General features: G+C 39.0%; 1 protein-coding gene across 4 annotated transcripts in view; it reads right to left on the bottom strand.

Moving 5' to 3' along the window:
• LOC110838714 (uncharacterized) overlaps positions 1 to 21,827 on the bottom strand; it is a 456,091-nt gene that overhangs the window by 269,768 nt on the left and 164,496 nt on the right. For 3 of the 4 annotated variants that reach the window (XM_087341090.1, XM_087341092.1, XM_087341091.1), the window contains 2 exons: positions 17,628 to 17,738; positions 16,675 to 16,784 (listed from right to left, as the gene is read on the bottom strand). The gene's annotated coding sequence lies outside the window, so the exon portion shown is untranslated. Of the gene's footprint in view, positions 1 to 16,674; positions 16,785 to 17,627; positions 19,788 to 21,827 lie in introns of those variants that run through there. The other variant, XM_087341093.1, reaches the window with a different exon arrangement.

Below are 21,827 nucleotides of genomic sequence, written 5' to 3'. Positions count from 1 at the left end.
GGATAGAATTCGGGCTGATGCTTCAAAACACACGTCACAACATGTTAGAATTTCTATAGCCCCCCACCGCTTGTAAACCACTAGCTACAATTTAAATAAAATAACTTATTAATATTTGTATCACGATGAGCACATGAGCGTAAAATTTCGACCATGAAAGTTCGGAAAACTGAAAAATTTGTGGCACTGGAAAGTACTGAAACCCAGCTCAGTAACAGAAATACAAGCCCGTGTACAAATTAAATGTTTCCTTAATTCTGAATAAAACGCTGTTGGGCGTGCACTGTCTTAAATTATTATTATTACTATTTCATCCTTTTTTATAGCAGGTAGAGACTGAGCCCTCAGCACTTATTGCAAAATTTCATCTCTAGAAGGGTACCCACCCCCTCCCCTGGCAGTCTTAAACACATCCCCGTCCAAAGAACTCCATCAGAAGGGGTCGTATCGCTCCAGCCCATTACCTCGGCTCTAACCGTCTTCCCCCTCCTTCAGCCATTCCAAGGGTTTCCGTCCCTTTATTAGCCATAAACTACACACAGAATTTTCTTTCGTCTGTCACAAATTTTGTCTCGGGGCTGATGGAAACTGGGCCTACATATTTTATTACAAGGTAGCGTATAAAATTTTTTTTTCAGAAAATGCGTGTATCATTTATTTTAAGACGCAGCATCAGATCTATAGTTTAACCCTGATTTAAGACTGAAGATGGAGACAGTACGCTCCGAATCGTTGGTTTCTACCTGCGAATAGACACGACGTCACAACCCAGAAGGAAAATATCCTGTACTCTATGAAAGTTGGCCTTCACATTTCTCCATGTCTGCAAAGCATATGAATGCTTACGTCATCAGATACAAGGAACAGTGTTAAAAAGGACGCCAAGTACTCCTCGTGCAAAGTTCGGACACTGCAGAGACTTGAATGGTGGTTCAGGTCTCGCACCTCACCCGCAACAAAATATCATAATTCGTCGGGAGGTCTTCACTAATGTGTTTCATACCCACAATTTTAATATAGCATTTCTTCAATTGCCTCTGGAAAAAATTCAACAACATAAATTGTATCTCAAACAATATTGACAAGACAATGCTCAAGCCTGAATTTGACTGGTTTTTTGGGGGGGTTACTATTCTGCACAGTCTGGTAGACGTTTCAGAGGTACATCTTCAAGGCGATCGCCCTGATGACTGAAGCAGCAAGGACCTCTGAAACGTCGATAAACTTCTACCAGACTACACGGCGTAACAACACAGAAAACAGCCATCTTTTAATCCCTGCCGCTAGAATATCGAATCGTATTGATTCCGAATTATAATTTTGGCATCTGCTTTTTAAAAAATGCTCTGGGTGAATTGCATTAAACTTCACAGACAGACAGACAGACAGACAAGTCTGCCCACACGTGGCGGTATCAGAGCTGATCTTGTTGTATAACAGACACTGCGCAGTGCCGCGTTGTGTTGACCTGTGGAGCAGGCTGTTACAGTCTGCCTAGGGAGATTTACCTTGCGGTTACCATGGTAACCATATCCAGACCTCAAAGCACAACGTGCCATTGGTTACTTGTGCAAGAAAGAGACAAGGAATGAAAATACTGCACAGAAAATGAAGACGACGTTTCATGTCAATTACGTAACCTAACCGCAAGGCGTGAAATAAGTTACGCATAAAAATATATCTTATTCAGACTTCGGACACCTTCGGTAGGGAGACGACTGCAAACTAAGAGTTGACAAAGCAACTCTTACAGATATGAAATGCCGGAGACAGATTTTACAAAAGCTGCGATTGGGTGCGAGCATAGCACGAATGGGCAGAACAGAAATGCGAAAGGAATCTTCGCCAGTCACAAGACCCTATCCTGAGCCAGTTTAATCCAGTCCACAACTCCCGTTACCTTAAGACACACTACGAATTTGTACGGAAGAACGAACTATAAAACTTATTCTTGACATCGGCAGTAGATGGAGGTGAGTTGTAAACTTCCGAGTCATGGACGCTTTTAACCTGGGATACGAATGGCGGACTGGTTGGGACTGTACAGTGTTGCGTCTACATTTCACTTCGTAAGCATGAAATCTCCGAGGAGAAAACTCGTAAGTACGTAAACACAAAATGACCTGATACCGTCCTTCGTATTTTATCCATTTGATGCCCGAAGTTCGTCTGAATCGTATTTAAGAATTCAGCCCGTACCGCGAAGAAAACACCACACTTAACCATTACGTAGATCAACTGGTTAACGCTGTTTAAGGAAATAATCGCTGTTTACTGTGAGGATCATAGTTCGTCTGATTAATATTAAAGAATTCAGTCCGTACCGCGAAGAAAACACCACACTTCACCGTTACTACGATCGACTGGTTAACGCCGTTTACAGCGAGAATCATACGAAACAGATAAATACAAAACGAAGAGTTATTGTTTGTTCAAGAAGGTGGTACATATAATTACCACTGGGCTTTAAAGGGTTAATAATCACAGGATGATCAAACGAGGACGTTTCGTCACATGTTAGAAAATCCTGGAGGATGTAATAATCGATGACTTCAATAGCACAATGTACAACTTGCCTGTAATAACTTCTGACACATAAAAAGAAGATTTTTTTCATTTACTGCTGTACTTTCCATGTGTTCAACTGACAATTGAAGAAGGGGACTTCGTATTGAAGAATTACACAAAGTACCTCAGTCTCAAAAGTCCGGAACCATATGACTTAATCTTCATATCGAAAATATGTTAAACATCACCCATGTCTCAGTGATATATGCGACGTTTCGTTAGTTGGCTGTATTCCTGTCTTCAGACGAATGGTTGTCATAACAACACGCCACATTCTGACAGTCCATTGTAATAAACACAGTCGGTAGTTGTCACATCACTTCACACGATTCGAGGAATTGCGTTCTTGGGCGTGTATTATTTGAATTACTTACTACTCCATGATTAACGCAAACATGCATTCTTTTGTTAGATAATTGTAAATGGAACATTGGATAAAAGGCTAGTGTTCCTAGAACTGCGATGTTCTTATGTTACTAAGGCGGAGTCTCTTTGGATACATCGCCTTTGTGACACAGTACTGAATATTGAGGTAATAAGTTAGTAAGAGTATACAGCAGAAACTTGTTTCATTTCTAAAGCAGTTCCCTTGTGAACGGCGAGTATTTTCGGTAATTATATTTTCAAAAAACACCGACTATTTTAAGCTTCCTTTCTCGAGAAATGCTTACCGATAAACCACATTTCGCTGTGTGAGTAAATTCGTGAGTTTGTGATAGTCTGTTTATTTTAGATAATATTTAAGACTAGAAAATCAATTACCCAACCGGAACATTTTGCAGTGAGAGACCACAATCTCGTCCTCTAAGTTATTGAAACATTTCAACAGGCGTCGAGTGGCGACACTGCTGAAATAAGCTTCAGGGTACTTAGAACAACAAAGTTCAAGTTGAAGACCTTCCTCGCAATAACAGCATCCCGTCTACCTTAACCTTTGAAAGCTAGTACAAGTTGGATTGCCAGAATAATAATAATTTTTCACACAGATCAAATAAGAGAACAGGTGAAGTCAACAAAAATATTTTTTACACGAATGTTACACAACTCAGGAACATTAAAAACACGTGCACGCGGCTAATTCATGGTATCCACTTGCTTCCACTTTAACATCAGCGCACAATTCTTTATCGTCTGAAATAAAGGAAACTGTAACGAACAGATGAATTATCGTATCGAGCTGTAGGCGGGTTTGTACAAGAAAACACGACATACGGGTACTCAATGCGGGATTAAATTTGGTAGACACACGAACAGACAACAGAACTCTGGCGTACAGGCCTGTCGGACGTTTTTCCGAACCTATTACCCCAGGCATGAAGTTTCCAGTAACGACAACATTTTAAATAATGATTTCTGTAACAAACCAAAACTTCCAGATAAGACAAAACTGAATGCATTAATCTGATTACACAGAGTAAATTTACGCAACGCGCACGTCTCGTGTACGTGTTTTATTTACTTGTTTGTGCGAATAACACGCGTTAGTGACTCTGATGTTCATTTGTTAAAGTAAGTTCCTCTCTAGCCTTAACCATCGTAACCACCATGTTCCAGAAATCAGCTCAAAAATTCGCCAGATTTGGCCCCGAGTGACTTTGCCATCTCTGACAACTAAAAATCCCCTCTTAACCGGACTCATTTTGAATAACACCATTACAAAGATCAACCGGTTAACGCTGTTTAAGGAAATAATCGCTGTTTACACTGAGAATCATAGCTCGTCTGATTAATATTTAAAAAAACTCAGACCGTACCGCGAAGAAAACACAACACTTCACCATTACAAAGATCAACTGGTTAACGCTGTTTAAGGAAATAATCGCTGTTTACGTTGAGAATCATAGTTCGTCTGATTAATATTTAAGAATTCGGTCCGTACCGCGAAGAAAACACAACTCTTCACCATTAAAAAAATAAACTGTTTAACGCTGTTTAAGGAAATAATCGCTGTTTACGTTGAGAATCATAGTTCGTCTGATTAATATTAAAGAATTCAGTCCGTACCGCGAAGAAAACACCGCACTTCACCATTACGAAGATCAACTGGTTAACGCTGTTTAAGGAAATAATCGCTGTTTACGTTGAGAATCATAGTTCGTCTGATTAATATTAAAGAATTCAGTCCGTACCGCGAAGAAAACACCGCACTTCACCATTACAAAGATCGAGTGGTTAATGCCGTTTAAGGAAATAATCGCTGTTCATTGGCACAGTCATATAAACACACTCCGATCAATTACAGAGTTATTGATAACAGAGAATGTGCCTAGTTACCACTGGAATTTAAAGGATTAAATGCATTAGTCAGTGATGAAATGAGATTCCTCCTGTCGCCACAAGGCGTAAACATACCTGTTTAAAAAACATTGCAAATTGAGATTCTAAAACGAGTAGGCAGTTAACTTTGTGACGGCAGGTTCCTGTCAGCTCGAAACACTTCATAATTTGTTTCAACTTTTAGCCAATACACTCTGCGTCAAAACTCACACACACGTACCTTGAAAAGGGGGGGAAAATTCGATGTTTCACGCAAAGAAATTTCGAGACGAAATAGCAAAGTGAAAAGCGAAACGCGATTATTGGGTCGCTATCGATACGGAGAGGAGATCGATAATTTGGAGAGTTACTAGAATCGACATCTGTGTCCCAACTACGAAAACCAGAGGCTTACAAACTGCGCAGAACAGTCGCAATTGCGCATTCTGACGCTCAAACAGGAAATGCTTTCGTAACTAACCTTGAACCTAACCTGACCTGCAAAAACATGCTATTGATTTAGCGAATGGTGGAAGCCAGTTTGTATTTATATTTCGATATTTTATGGCGGACCGATTCAGAAAACTTAAGCAGATGTTAAAAGACGCGGATAACTTGATCAGAAGTTTAGAACGTAGTTAAACGGGTCAGTTTTTACAAGCAGAAGACTTCAATTTTGCTTCACAAAACATCCTTCGTTGTAGATCTGAACATAAAGTATATAGTAAAATAAAATACTGGAAATATAAGAATCGTAAAAGAGGGGTAATACTTGTAAATTAAATAATAAAATAATCAGACGCCCTGAAGATGGGAAAAACTCTAAATCTGGAAATACCATGAAAAACAGATGACGCGCCGTGTAGTCTGGTAGAAATTTACTCACCGCCGAGAAGACCTCAAATCCTACTAAGTAATCATACGCTAAGAGAGAACCAACGTTTCCTTCATAATTAAAAATTCGTTACTTATTTTAGAATAAAAATTATTTCTCATACTAAACACACACGTGTCATAAGTAGGCTATCTGCTACATGGACGCAATTATTTGCCACAGACTGTACGAAGTATGCCACCGAGTTTGGATGGTTCTAAATACTTGAAATTAATAATAACAATAATAATAATAATACGTCTTTAAAGGCCTACGGCGAGCGTCAGACGAACGGACATCACGTAGAAAGTGTTCATCGGAATGCTATAGCCCTTAAGGTGGCTAGGAAACTTCTTCACGGTACAGGCAGGTTCATGGAACAGAGGAGCGGAAAAGAACAGCTTATATCACGTACCCCTACAACCCAGAGGTACGAGCGCTCAAAATGTTATATGTATACGGGTATTTTTTTTTGATAAAGCCGGTAAATGTACACCAGGGTTTTTCTTTTTTTTGGGGGGGGGGGACCCAGTTGTCACCGACTACGCTGTGCCCCACGCGCGTCTTTGAAAATTCTAATATACGGGCATAAAATTTGCTCTTTCCAAGTTAAGGGTGCTGACAGAAATATCTGGTGCAGAGAGACATGAAGTGACCGGAAGTTGGAAAACACTTCACCAAATAATATAAGTGGTTGTCAAAATAAGGACTAGGAATATACTTAAGATGGGCGGCGAATTTTTCACGAATGAGGCGGTTAAGAAAACACCACTTGTAAGACCTAGATATAGATGGAAAAGTTATATTAACATTTAACTTAAAAATATGGTGGAGAGTAGCCCATATTAAGTGTGTAAGGACAGGGACTGGTGGCGGGCTCTTGAGGACACGATAATAAACCTTTGGGTTCCTCAAAAAGGGAGTTATTTCCCGACAGAGCTCTAACCATGAACTTTCATTATCTTCCATTCTTTGCTGTGATGTTGCGTACGTAGAACTGAAGAAGGTGATAAAACGGGAAAGGGTTATCTTGTTTCTTACATAATCAATGCATTCCGAAGGCAGGCGGAAACATTGCCTAATTATTGTCCTTGCAGTTTTTAAAGGCTTTTCGATTGTGTAACTACCACGAGCGACTAGTCACGTGTTGTTGGTTACACAAGAGGGGAAAACGTTCAAAACACTGGAGTACACGCAGTTTCTTAACTCACTCCTTACCGCACTGGCTTAGCTGCCCCTCGTTTAGTAAACGATGATAATATTAACAGCTCGGACGATCAGTCAGTAATGAGCCCAAAGATGGATGTCTTCTGGGCCGTAGCGCCGTGTAATACAGCAGAACTTTACCAACGTTTCAGAGGTCCTTCCTGCCTCCATCGTCAGGGCTCATCAGAAGGCAGCCATCTTCGGACTCGCCGCTGTGAAAATCTCAATCCCTTCTCAACGAATAATGAGATACAAGAGATTTGAAAGTGGTATAATCGAATGTAATGCACGGAAATTTCCTGAGGAAAATCACAAAAATATTTGAGTCAGGATATCCGGTCTCCGGGCCGAGATATGACCCCGGGACAGTCCCAATAAGAAGCAGGAAAGAAGGTTATTTAACTTAAACGACGTTAACCAAACGAACTTAGTAACGGTGAACTGTGGTGTTTTCTTCGCGGTACGGACTGAATCCTTTAATATTATTCAGATGAGTTTCGCGATTTAAAGGGCAGAAATATAAAATTGTCTGATCCTGAAGAACTGACAATTATTTAACAAAATACAAGCTCAAGTACCTTTTCTTAACAGCTTTACATAAATTACCTTTTACGTATTTATTCACGAAAAAGAAGTTATCTAAAGTCCATTTGTTCTTTCTGTTACCGAGGAAAATGCACTGATATATTCCGGAGATGCAATAGAATTTCATACGATACATCCAAAATGCTAATATCACAAGTGCTGTGAGAGACAGCAAGATACAATATTCAAAAGTACTTCAGAGCGACATCTGTATCTTTTAGAATTCACTGACACCGATTATCATTTCAAAGTTGTTTAACAATGCTTTCACAATTATTACCCCCTACAATATATTTTCTGTACAATCATGAACACAGTGAAATTCGAATCGTAACTAAGTGCATCTGGTATTGTAAAGAGAAGTTGTCTGGTCGGACCGCAGCGCATAGCAGCGCTAATGAGGCTCCAAGGCCACTCTGATTTGTAACACGATGTTATGTGGGACCTCATGCTACAGAAACTCCTTCCTCTCTGTGGGCGTCTGTGAGCCCTGTATTCCGCAGCGCGAGCTGCGAAATTAGCAACAATACAGTCGCAGAAAAGTATCCGTGCATATCTGACTTTTTAAATAATGAAATTGTCCGTATCACGCGAATTTGATAAATTCTCAATCAATAATTGTGGATAACATTAAATATTATTATATCAGATTAAAGCCAAAGTTCGTCTGATTAATATTTAAGAATTCAGACCGTACCGCGAAGAAAACACAACGCCTCACCGTTACAAAGATCAACTGGTTAACGCTGTTTAAGAAAAAATCGCTGTTTATTCTGAGAATCATAAGAAATACGCAAATAATACCTAAACGAAGACTTGTTGAATGTTAAAGCAGGGTTTAACAAACAATAACTCTTCATTTCGTGTGTGTGTGTTTCGTATGATTCTCAGAATAAACAGCGATCATTTCCTTAATCAGCGTTAACCAGTTGATCTTGGTAATGGTGAAGAGTGGTGTTTTCTTCGCGGTACGGACTGAATCACTAAGTTTTAAAGAGTTGATTTTCTGATTTCCTCTTTAGTAAATTTCATTAACAACTAAAAAAAATAACATTTTAACCTCAACACTGACACAATAATGTTAAGATTATACGCCTACTTCAAATGATATCTTGGCAACAACCTGCCAGACAGAACGGACGTAATCTGGGAGACATCCCATTTGGACCAAAATCCCTTGAAAGCATTTCCACCTCATCAGTCATAGCACACACACACTGCAAACACTGATTTTAAAAAAAAATACCATCAACCAATCAACACTTGCCTTATATGCACAAACAGTTTCAGAAACTAGTTTATAATTTTTTAACGGTAAGTTTTCTAAGTCATTACGCCTGAAAAAGTAGTAATCAGAAATTTAATAAACTCTTGTCGTCTTGTTCAGAAACGTAAGAACCAGGAGACAGACGCCATTGTGCACCTTCTGTGTCTGTTTCTTTGTCACAACTCCAAAAATAATCGACAGATACTCCACGTGTGAATCTACTTGCCAATTAGTTCTAAATGATCTTTCGTTGTTGATGTGTGGCCTTCCTTGAATTTAGCGCCGGTCTAATTACAGTCCACGACACGTGAATCTACCGACAGTAACAGCATTAAAAATCACGAGATAAATCGATAAGTTGAATCCATATCGATTTTCTCCGGTATACCGATATATCGCGTAGCATCCTTGTCGACGATCGACAAACACAGCCTCACGATGATAAATTCTGTTAACACGAATTAAATCCTTTTATGCATTGAGCCTCGTACGACCGCGAATTAAGCATTACAGTTTCCAAGTGGTTACCAGGCAAAGAGGACGGAAGAAAATAGAGTACAAGATTATTTTATAGATGTGCCGAAAGCGATTCCTAACTCTCGGTACGAAGTTCATAACCGTCTATTTTAGAACGTACACAAGAAATTATCGTTTCGCGTTATATGAGCCAAGTATTCGCCTTGTCCTTCAAATCCACGAGAGCAGATCTTCATGGGGTTGCGTGGTTTCTCGAAGCTTTACTCCTTCGTCACAGGAACAGAATTGTCACACTTCTTTTGTTTACGCATCTCTCTTCAGCCAGTTACTGATTTATCTCATTATTAACTTATAATATCGTGGAAAATACTACACGTGACATTACCATTCAAACTGCGTATTTTACAATTATTTTCCGTTTGTAGGCCAATTAAGCATATATATATATATATATATATGCATATATATATATATATGCATATATATATATATATACTTTCGTCAACTGAGTTACTGTAAAGTCCTTCTTTAAACTCTGAAAGTGGCTCAGCTGATCAAGAAATTCTCCTATGTGTACGAAACCCGAATGTTCATTACCGTGATCAAAAAAGTCTCTCGATAAAGCCACTCAATATCCTCCGACCAACTATCCTTAAGATACATTTTTAATATTATCCCTTCAATCCACGCCAGGTTGTCTCTTCCTTCGAGTCCCTCGACAATGCTTTGTGCACTGATAAGACTCGTATGCGTGCTAACTGACCCGCCCATCACATTCTCCTTGATTTATTTATCCTGATAAAACTTATTAATGACGAATTAGAAGTGCGGCGACATTTTACCACCTCGTTCTTAGACTTCGTAGCAACGGAAAGCAGGCCGTAATTGATTTCACATCCGTGTCACAACTTCCTGTACCCGGGTGTCTGACCCGCGCACCGCCAGCCAGCTCTCACTGGCATATGGATCTCTCGCCCCGTATATCAGCAGTTAATGCTCCCACGTAATTCAGGTTTAACCCCGCTGAATGCAGTCACAATCCTCGTACTAGTTTCACTGCCCTTTCAGAGTTGGCAGAAATACACGATTCTGGAAACAAACCCGGGACGACAGCAACTTTCAGGCGGGCTTCGTGCTCCGTCCATTTCGATGTATGTAAATCTGTAGCCAGTTAAGACAACGGTTCCTCCTAGCGCGAATTTTTTAAACATCTCGACTTACGACGACGTTTATCGGGAATTATTCATGGACCATCTTATTCCACCGACGTTATCAGTTAAAGGGTTTTGAATAACTCATTTTGGCTATCACTCAGGGGTCTCTTTTAATAAGCTACATGATTTAAAAACGAAAATAATAATAATAAATAAATAAATTGCCTATTATTTATCTCTCGAGGACGACAAAACGAACTCAGCCTACTGTAATCATCTTTAATGAACCTAACCTAACCAACGAAACTCAATAACCAGTCACTTCAAATGTTTTGCTCAAAGACACAAAAACACTGTCGCCAAATTAATTAAATTCGAACTCCAAAAAAATTAATAAAGTGAGTTCACTTACTCATTCGCCGAATTGTAAATGTCATTTCAGTTTGAACAAAATCCTCTGACTATCTCATCCAACCTCGCCTTATACCCAACTCTCTCCCTTAAAAGTATTTGTTATTAAATAATTTTGTTTATTTTGCATATTTCAGATCTTGATATTAATCGAGTCTTAAATAAGGCAACTAGAAAAGATTTAAGAACCGAATCACCACAAATAACGCACAGAGATTTCATTTCATATTACGTACAAAATAGTCACATCATCTGTGACACACGATCACAACACAAAATGGGTGATGTCACGGTGTCAGCCGGTAACACCAGCAAATAACATCCATATTCAGCTGAACGGGCAGCCATTCAGACAGAGAAACACGTGATGATCCCCGGATTTCCCGCCATATTTGTCCCGAGGCGACATGCAATTTCAATTGGATGCAGCAAAAACACTTAACACATACTATCAACTCCACGTGCACACATATTTATGACTATGAGAGCCTGTTTATCGTTACACGGACACTTCGTTCACAAGGACTCTATCTGCTGTTCTTACTGATTGCCTCCCTGAAAATTTTTGAAGATTTTCTTTTTTTGGGAGGGGGGCACAGTCCTCAAAACCCTTTCTATACACGTAATTTCTCCATGTAACAGATAATTATAGAGACCGCTTTACATCAGATCATAACTACTTTGCTGAGCTTATTTAAAATACGAAAAGAGTTGCATAAACTAACTTTTTCTACCTTAAACATGATAAACACAAAAATAGTTCGCATTAATAGAGTTTAGCTTAATTTCACAGGTATTCTCTAAAGCCAGAGAGAGAAAAGAAGGACTTCTGTTTCTACGTGAATGATTCCAAAGCTCGTAGAAAATAATATTTAAGAATTCAGTCCGTACCGCGAAGAAAACACCGCACTTCACCATTACGAAGATCAAATGGTTAACGCTGTTTAAGGAAATAATCGCTGTTTATTCTGAGGATCGTACAAAACCCATAATGAGAGTCTATTAACCCGTCTAAATAATATTTAAGAATTCAGTCCGTACCGCGAAGAAAACACCACACTTCACCATTACAAAGATCAACTGGTTAACGCTGTTTACGGAAGTAATCGCTGTTTACATTGAGAATCATAAGAAATATGTAAATAAAAATTAAGTGTTATTAACTGTTGAAGCAAATAAAATTGCCATTATCAGCGGGTTTTAAAGGGTTAATTAATTAATTAAACCTGTTTATTACGATCGCAGATGCGCAATTACATTTCCCTTCACGTAGGTAACACATCCTTGTAATATCAGAACGTGCGCCATATTTGTGTGACTACAAACAGGCCTGAATAACACCAGAATATGTTGGCCCGAGTACACAAAACATCGTGCGTCCTGTATCAATGTGCCGTGTATGGTAACATATGAATTCTTTAGAACACAGACTATTACTTTCTTCGGAATTATTACTGCTTTAAAAGTAAGATTTACGATTGTGAGTTCACTACAATGAACTTCGCGTGACAAATGAATAATAAACCGATTATTCTAGGCGATTCACAGAAACTGACTTTTTATAACCTTCTAATCTTAAAATAATACCACCATCACGTTAACAGCCGAGAAAGCTCACAGTTCGAAGAATTTGCTTAAACAGATTAACATCAAAATGAAAGTTATACGAACGCCGATAAACTTCACCAATAGACACATGAAAAGGAGCTAGTGTATTAAAAAGAGAGTGAAGAACAGTGAGAGTGGGAGAAGATGACAGGAAGACACACAGACGAAGACAGACCCAAAGCGGAAGTGACTTGCCTATTAAAACAATAGACACACGTGACCAGCATAAGTGAATGCTCGTTTGTGCAGTACGCAAGCCTACGCGAGTCCTAGCAATGACAGAACTTGTACTAACCATCTGAAAAAAAACTGTCTCTTATTAGTCCAGTGATGTTATATTTGTCAAGGGATAAATACCACCGAGAAATAGTTTTAATTTCACGGCGAGAGCATGATTTCAACAGTAGATATTTGTTGATCTGCACAGCACAATGAATTATACATTGATCAGTGCTGCTAGGTTCATAAGCGTGTCGAAATCTTGACTTAAAACAGCAATTAAGTCAGCGAGTGATTAAAGCAGTTGAGTCTGGTGACAAGAGAAATTAGACTAATTTGCATCTCAGATTCACGTAACCTCTGGTAAGTTATTGTACCCAAATCTGTACTTTTATAACGACGTATAAGTTAGAAACGTCAGTACAATCACGAGGAAAGTGATAAGACTAAGTCAGTGACTTAGGGCCCGAAATTAAAATGTAACGTGAAAGATCAATACAGCGATGGGAAAGTCCCAGTGAGGTGTTTAACCTTTTAGGGTCATCTACATTAACATTCAATAACTCTGTTATTTTTTTTGCACAGACTGTATTTATGTTTGGTAAACAGCGATTATTTATTTGAACAGCGTTAACCAGTTGATCTTTGTAATGGTGAAGTGCGGTGTTTTCTTCGCGGTACGGACTGAATTCTTTAATATTAATCAGACGAACTATGATTCTCAGTGTAAACAGCGATTATTTCCTTAAACAGAGTTAACCAGTTGATCGAAGTAATGGTGAAGTGCGGTGTTTTCTTCGCGGTACGGACTGAATTCTTAAATATTATTTAGGCCTATGTGAATTTTGGCTTGAAAGGGTTGATCGGAAAACTCAGATAGCACAGTAAAGTAACCGGAAAATGTAGAACATGATACCGAATCGTACGTAATTAAAAGTGGTAAGAAATATTTTAGAGGTTACGCGGTTCATTGTCAGAGAGAAATTGATTACGGTCCTATCTGAATAGTTCACGTGATTAATTGAAATAATCACTGTAACATTTTACATTTACAGCTCTTTAAACACACCTACAAATTCACTTATTAACTAATGTAACTGTTTCGACAAAACATTACCTTCCAACATCGACTTTAAATCTGAGACTATTCTCAAAAAACAAAACGAATTCGCAAGATCTTAGCTTCTTACAGTTGTAAAGACGTCGATGTTGGTCTTATAATTTGTAACTTGTAGGTCGACACCGACGTTTCGGAGGAACATAGCGCCTCAATCATTCTTCTGCAGCCCTGAAGATGGACACAGTATGTTCCTCCGAAACGTTGATTTCTACCCAGAAATCCACGCGGCGTTACAGCCTAGGAGGAGAATTTTGATTCGTCATCTTGGACCCAGTGGCTCAGTCTTCTGCGTGTTCCTGTACATCGAAGCAAACGGCGATGTTTAATTGCACGATGGCGAAGGCGCAGGTCCTCCGAGTCTTTTGGGGCCAATAAACACGTGGGTCTATGCACAGTAGTAACCTCATACCGACATCGGCTTTCGGAGTTCGGGCAGAACTCGATAGTAGAGCCTGGTGACCGCACACGAATGGCTGCCAATTGTAAATTGTTTCGTAGCAGAGTCGGTTTTATTTATTATTCGCCGGTACTTCAAAACAAACTTCGTCTCCTATATCATTTTCAAATTAATCAAATAAATTACAGAAGCGAAGTCAATAGTACGTTCAGCTGGCCAAGAATGGACGCCAAAGTTTCATTACCGTGTTCACAAAATCCCGCCACGGGTCCCTATCGTAACCCCGACGAATGTAGTGCACACCCTCCATTTTAATATTATCCGCCCACCTACGCCTAATCCACCCAGTGTTCTCTTCCCTTCGCATATAGCCATTAAAGTGTTTGACACATTTTTCATGCCCAATACATTGCCAGTTTATCCCGCCCTCCTCGGTCTGATCCCGCGTTTAATATTTAATGAACAGTAAAATTATAAAGCTCCTCATTACGCATTTTTCTCCAGTAACCTAACACTTCATCCCTCTTAGGTCCAGATATTCCCCTCAGCACCCCGTCTTCAAACACCCTCAATATATGTTCTTCCCTTACGTGAGAGACCATACAAAACGAGAGATAAAAAATATAGCTTTTTAATATAGACCGCAGTCGTTAGACTCAAAAAGAATTCGTCATAAGAAGCGTACAGTTACGTAACGCCGTCTACGATTAATACTGAACATTCTAAATGTCTAACTTAATAATTACGGAAATTTCTTTATTTTTGAACCTTTCTATGAATGTGGTAACGACAGGTCTCGACGTCTGGCTTGTGTTAAGACCATTTCAACTTCGTTTCTGCCGTAGTCAGCCAACAGACAGCCTTCAATCACGTGATATGCTTCGTGGAACCGAAGCCATACTGTTAAAGTCGTTATGCTGGATATTGACTATTGTCTGGAGTACAGGCAGCTCCAGAGACATTGCAGCATGAGCGGACACTGTCTCACGTGACCCCGAGCTGAAGATTTCGACGACATAAAATTATATTTACGAAAAACTGAGGATTTTATCGCTGCTGAGAGTCTGCCGTATCGCAGGTTGCGTCCACTGACTGTCACGTAGAAGACAAACTCACTACTCTGATTCATGATAGATAAACAGGTCCACTGCACTGCATTTACGATATTATTTTTCACTTTTTTTGTTTCAGAAACGGCGCAGAGTGGGTTTTGTAAGTTGAAACAAGCTAAGAGCGTCTCTCGCAGTGCCCAAAGAAACTTCAACCCATGGTTCACGTTTTTCTTTAAAATTCACAGACTTTGGTTCGTGTGTGATGCGTAAGATATGAGCTACACCGTTAAACAATCAACCCTATAAATCAGAGGAGCGGACATTAACACTTCACAGTGGTAATTATATGTACCACCTTCTTGAACAAACAACAACTCTTCGTTTTGTATTTATGTATTTCGTATGATTCTCGCTGTAAACGGCGTTAACCAGTCGATCGTAGTAACGGTGAAGTGTCGTGTTTTCTTCGCGGTACGGAACTGAATTCTTATATACGATTCAGACAAACTTCACGCTTCACCCCATTATATATTAAACTTCCAAATTAATAGCCTCAGCTTTCGCTAATACAAAGTTCAAAATTCCGCCTTTTATGCCAATCATCACACTAACGCCTTCACTCTTACTTTATCCTTAACAGAAGGACGAGCGGGCATTGCCTGGGGACCTTCTAGCTATAAGATGCTCTTTCTCCCCCCCAGATATCGAAGTGTCTCTCACTTCTCTCTTCACGCTTCAAACTTCCAAATTAATAAGCCTCAGCTTTCTCTAATATAAAATTCAAAATTCCGTCTTCTCTGCCAATTATCGCACTAACATCTTCACTCTTACTTTATCCTTAACAGAAGGACGAGCGGGCATTGCCTGGGGACCTTCTAACTATAAGATGCTCTTTCTCCCCCCCCCCCCCCGTGAAATCGAAGTGTCTCTCACTTCTCCTCTTTCTTTCTTTCTCTCCCTCTCTCTTTCACGCTTCAAAGGGTTAAACATGGAACTAAAGCCATGTTATTACAAAATACGTCTATTTTAATTGTTAATGTGATGAGAACGTGAAACATTTACTGAAATCTTTTATCACGTATCTGCCCGTAAACTAATCGTAGTAACAAAAACAAACAAAAATCATGAAAATCAAATTTATCGCGACTTCCCTTCAAGCAAATGTTTGGACAGACCCTTACATTAGGCCACGACAGCTTCGCTCCAAATCATTTCAAACTTATAATTAAGTAATTATCATATGTAGAACGGGTCACATTCCGTCATCTCTGTCATGCAGAAAGGAGCTATTCCACACTTTTCGTAACAAAATTATCTGCTACTCAGTCACATTCTCCTGAACTCTTATGGAAATAAATAATTTTATTTCACTCGAAATTACTAGGTCTATTTAAGAGTCACAGAGTGGAATAGCTCCGGTCCAGAACATCACAAGAACAACTATGGTCAGTCCAAGGAAGATTACGAAAAAGAAACTTACACATCTGAGTGACGTCTTGAAATTTCTAGCAGCAGAGCACAGGAGAGCCTCGTTCAATGAGGCTTGCGGGGTACGTACAGACACACACACACACAGCATCTTTCTTGTTCCTGAGGGTAAAACGTTTTTAGAAGATTATCTCCGTCCTATCTTCTTTGATATACACGTTTTATCGAAACTTCATTATATTATTCATAGCGTAATCTAAAATCCAGCTAAAATTACATTAGTTTTAATATAGTGGCTTTTAGGCACGGGTAATGTAAAGCATGAAACATTGTGAAGGTTGTTCACAAAATTCATCGCAGCTTCACGATAATCTGGTCCAAGAATTACTTTTGCACTTCTACGAGATCAATTCCCAAATTTCATAAAGTACGACTGTTTAAAGCTTGAGGCTTTGAAGTTGTGAGCTATATTTATACAAAGTTAGAAGAAAACTTTATATAAGCTTCTTAAATATCTCTGGCATGTTTCTCTGTGCGCGATATTAAATGACTTTTTACAGGAAAACCTTGATCACCCATCTCGTTTACCCCAGTGCTAGTTATTTTAAACACCCTGTATTTCGAATGTCACGTGAACAGAAAATAAGACAACTGTGGTTGGCAATGGGACATTACACAAATGCCTAATTTTATCAATATCTTAGATTTTAAGGTTCAGTGGGTGTGTACGTACCTACGTACTTATTACATCAGCTCGTCTTCTGACGAAGTCTCAGTTTCAAGATTTTTGACTCCTAAATGGTCATTTACGATTTATCCAAAGACAAAAAACTGAAAGTTGAATGTCAAATTCTAAAATTTCAAGATGTCATAAGTTGTAGCTTTACAAGAACGTAAATTTGAGCATTATATATATTTTTTAAAACTTTTAATTTTAGAAGGGTAACTACAACTATTCATCAATAGATGGCTCTGCTATCCAAATGTGGCTAAGGGTGTCATTACCTGTGAAGTCCGTGAGATTAACACCGAAGACCGCGGTACACTGGACAGGCAGCAGTCGTCGTCAGATGATTCAGTGTCGTAGAATAACGATGAAGCGGTCTTTACCCTCGTCTGTTGATCACATAAAGTACAAACATGAATATGAGTACACTTTACAAGTCTTACAATGCAGGTATCAGAATGCCGATAATTATCACCTAACATTTACGTGGAGAATTACATCAAAAAGGTATTCAAAATTAAACAAACGAATCGCGAAATGCCCCTCATTAAAAGAACCAATTGAAAACTTGGTTATGTTACTAAAATACAGTACATGTTCTCTTGAGGAGTTTTAGTGACTTAAATCTCGTTTTTATAAAGACGATAGGCCTATTATTTACAGGACAAATTATTTAAAAGCAGAAGAAATATTATATTTACTATAACAAGAAATACTTACTGATTTCTAAGAGAAATTAAAATGAAACCTTTTATGGCAAACGAAAATTAAATTTTATACCTTACAAGTAGCAAATTATAAATGTAATTCATAACACGGTTCACGTTACCTTATACGAGCATCCAAATATGAACATAAAGGACCAAAAACTGAGAACATGTGAGTGACGAAAAATTTCCAAAAATTTACTTGTGGTTTTAAATGTATCACAACACATTATAACATAATCAATCACACTTACTTACATCCGTTGTCTGCTTCAAGTTATGGGATTTCCAACACACGTCCATCGAATTCAAAAAAATTACTGTTCAGTGGTACAAATTTTAACCACCTGTTAGTCACTTAGAGCATTTTTGCAGGCATCTTAACGTTCGCACGTAAGTTCCAGAGTTGAATCCCAGATGACGGAAAGTTCCCAAGTCTGATACAACGAAAACTCGGATATACCAAAAAGACTGAAGATGCAAATTTTCCAAAAATTTCACAAGCAATCCAACTACAAATTGCTTTTTTTTCGATTTTCATAAGTGTCCTTTCGATATGACGTCACAGCGTGTTAAATTTCTGTCTCCTTGTCGACGTATAATTTAGAAGATTCGAGAAAGACGTATACTTCGTGCATTTCTTTTTCAAAGCTCACTTGTTGGTCACTACGTTGAATATCCACATTATGGAATGTCGAGTCTTCTTTGTGTGGATTCGGGGTTAAATTTACTTAGCAACAAATGACAGTAGCGATTCTGTATAAGCTGACCTTGGCTCTTCAGCCAACTGAGTTGAGTGCACACAGCTCCAACGAGCTGAATCATGCTAGGACTGGGTACAAAAGGCGTCATGGAACGAGGAAGCAACATTCAGATATTGGTTATTAATAACTTGGTAAATAAACAAAAGTTGTATGAGGCTGTCAGCGCTTGCAAATCGACGCCATGACTCCAGACGTTTCCAGGCTCGAAAGGCAGCGCCACTCGACTCGACTCCGGACACCTCGAGGCACCTCGTCACTCCGACTGGTTGACATCGAGACGACTTCCGGGCTCTTGCGTGTGACGTCACAGAACGCCTTTTTCGACGTCAAATTGGGCGATTTCAATTATCTGAGCACATCCGATGCTAACGATTCTTAGAGAGTTGGTCCTGCTAATAAACTGTACGATGACGAATCACCAGAAGACGGGCGATGGTCCAACTCCCGAAACGTCGTGTCCATCAGATATGACTCAGACAATGGACAATGCCCAAAACAATATTTAAACAACGATTCGATCGTCGTCTCGAGGCTTCAGAGGACAATGCCGCTCAGAATTCAGGTTAATGGTTTAAATTCACGCCTGTCAGTTCCCCCGGGGCAGAAAGTAATTAATTAAAGTGTAATTGTGTATGTTGAGGTTTTGACACTAATAAGTGGGTGACAGAGAATTTGAACAAAACGTCTCACATGTCACGTGACAGTTAAGTAATCAGATATTACATACGTCGTAATTGATTTCGTGTAAATAGCTCGCCATTTGACTAAGTAAGTTTATTATGCATAATATTTTTAGAGAAAGCGTTTATTAAGCAGATACTTCGATTTGAAGTAATAATTTTTGCTTAAAAAAATCAAAAATTAGTCGATATTTACATGTAATAACACATAAATAATAAAAATGCAGTCGATTCGGGTTAATTGGGGGGACTAGAACACTTCGACCCAATTAAGCGAAGTTCCACGTAAAGAGTTATATTATAAGTTATATTATATATATATATATATATATATATATATATATATATATATAACGCGGGTACTGATGCTGTCCCCCGAAACCCGCGTTATGCAGGAGAGCGACATTTGCTAAATTCACATTCTATAAAATATTATTATAATTATTCCCTCATAAAAACGACCTTAATACTGGGCACAATCGTTTAAAAATGCAACATCTGGACGGGTAAATGACGTATTCTTCTCCTTTCGTACACATCTAAAACGTCAGAACCCACTTTAATATTATCATATGATTCCGGATGAGTCTGCTTCATCGAAATGACACTGTTTGTGTTTGTGCGCGCGCTCCGTTAACCCCCCCCCCCCCCCCGACTCCGGGTAGTGCTGAAAGAACAAGTGAAGATCTATGTGCGACAACGGAGTAATTAGCAGCGGGGCTGATAACAAAACGGAATTAATAATAATCATCTAGCGCCCTCATACAACAACTACACTACCCCCTTCTCACCTAATCTACCCGCAAGATATTTAAAATATTTATAACTCCCTGGAGTTTCAGCTTCAAACACTCGGAAACAACACAACCCCTTAATACCTCTACCCTTCTCTGTAAACTAACCCCCCCTCCCCAGACGTCATCACAAACCACGCCCTCTTACGTAACTTCACAGCCTCCGGTCCGTTTGTACACTGCAAGGAGGACATTCGACTGTCAAAATGCATTTCTCCTTGGTCAGTCAAATAGATATCACATTACGTTCAGCAACATAACACATGTCGCATTCGTACCCTCCTGGGGATTCCCCACACCGAGATTCCCCACGATCTAAATCAGAAATTTAAATGTGTTGATAAATTTGATTAACATCCTCCAATATCAAATTTAATAAATATTCGTTCAATGGTTCTCGAGTTGTTAAATGGGGACGGACAGACAGACAAACACGAATAAAGTAATAAAATGCATTTCCGTAACGTTTAGCTGTAAACGATCCAAAAAAAGTACGGGTTCCATATAAAAAAAAACACTTCGCCCTGATGATGGAGGCAGCAAGGACCTCTGAAACGTCGGTAAACTTCTGCACGCTTACACGGCACAGCAACCCAGAAGACAGCCATCTTCGGACTTACCGCCGTGAAAAACTTAAATCCTACTTAACATGCACTTTGTTACTAACCTTCGCTAAGTAGTATTCTCCAGCTGTCTTTACACGCACATTGCAGCACTGTCCACATTTCGCCCTATATTACACAGTTTCCGAATCGAAATTAAACAATTTCGGCGTAAGTTTTGGTTTCAGAGACTTTAATAATTCACACGTCTTGCCACAGAAGTCCATCATGGCGAATGATCCAAGATGGCACCCTTATATTTTGCAAAGAGGAATATTCCATTTTCAAGAAAATACTTAAAACTATTTTTGGGTAACATTTTCGGCACGGTATTGTCTAATATTCACATAAATCCCATCAAATTAATCTCATTATGTCGTCTCTGTCCGCGTTCGCTTCTGCTACAAAAATATCCACTTTTTCAGTAACAGTTTCGGCACTGGAATCAAACCACGTCGTCCGACATTTTTAATAGATCTTCATTCAACGCACATAAAAGTTTGTTCTTGCTGCGAAAACACTCTGAATAACATTCTGAAAATGCGTGTCGTTTTAATCAAATCTGACTAAGAATGTAATGCCCATTCTCTGTTACAGCAATTTATCTCTCTTGCTTTTGACAAGAAAACTGAACACTATGCCAATAAAACACTTAGCACAACTAGAAACAAAACAGAATCTAATCCGAAACAAAACTGCTGAATCATGTAGCATCGAGACTACCACACGCGCCACCTGTCCAGTGCTGCCATCAGCTGCACAAAAAAAACACCAGAAAACAAGGGTAGCAAACGATAAAACTTTCCAGTCTCCGACAGTGATGTATGGAAGGGAGCAAAGGAACATAAATTATTTTTAAGTCACGAGAAATCATACGGTTATTTACTAAGAACTTTCATGACTCCGAAATATACACTGAGGACGAAGTTAC

Source organism: Zootermopsis nevadensis, unplaced genomic scaffold, assembly GCF_977971745.1.
Source record: "Zootermopsis nevadensis isolate Lab colony 2312 unplaced genomic scaffold, Znev_1.0 Znev_ptg000061l, whole genome shotgun sequence".
NCBI classification, from domain to species: Eukaryota; Metazoa; Arthropoda; class Insecta; order Blattodea; family Termopsidae; genus Zootermopsis; species Zootermopsis nevadensis.
This window is presented reverse-complemented; position numbering and strand designations above follow the sequence as displayed.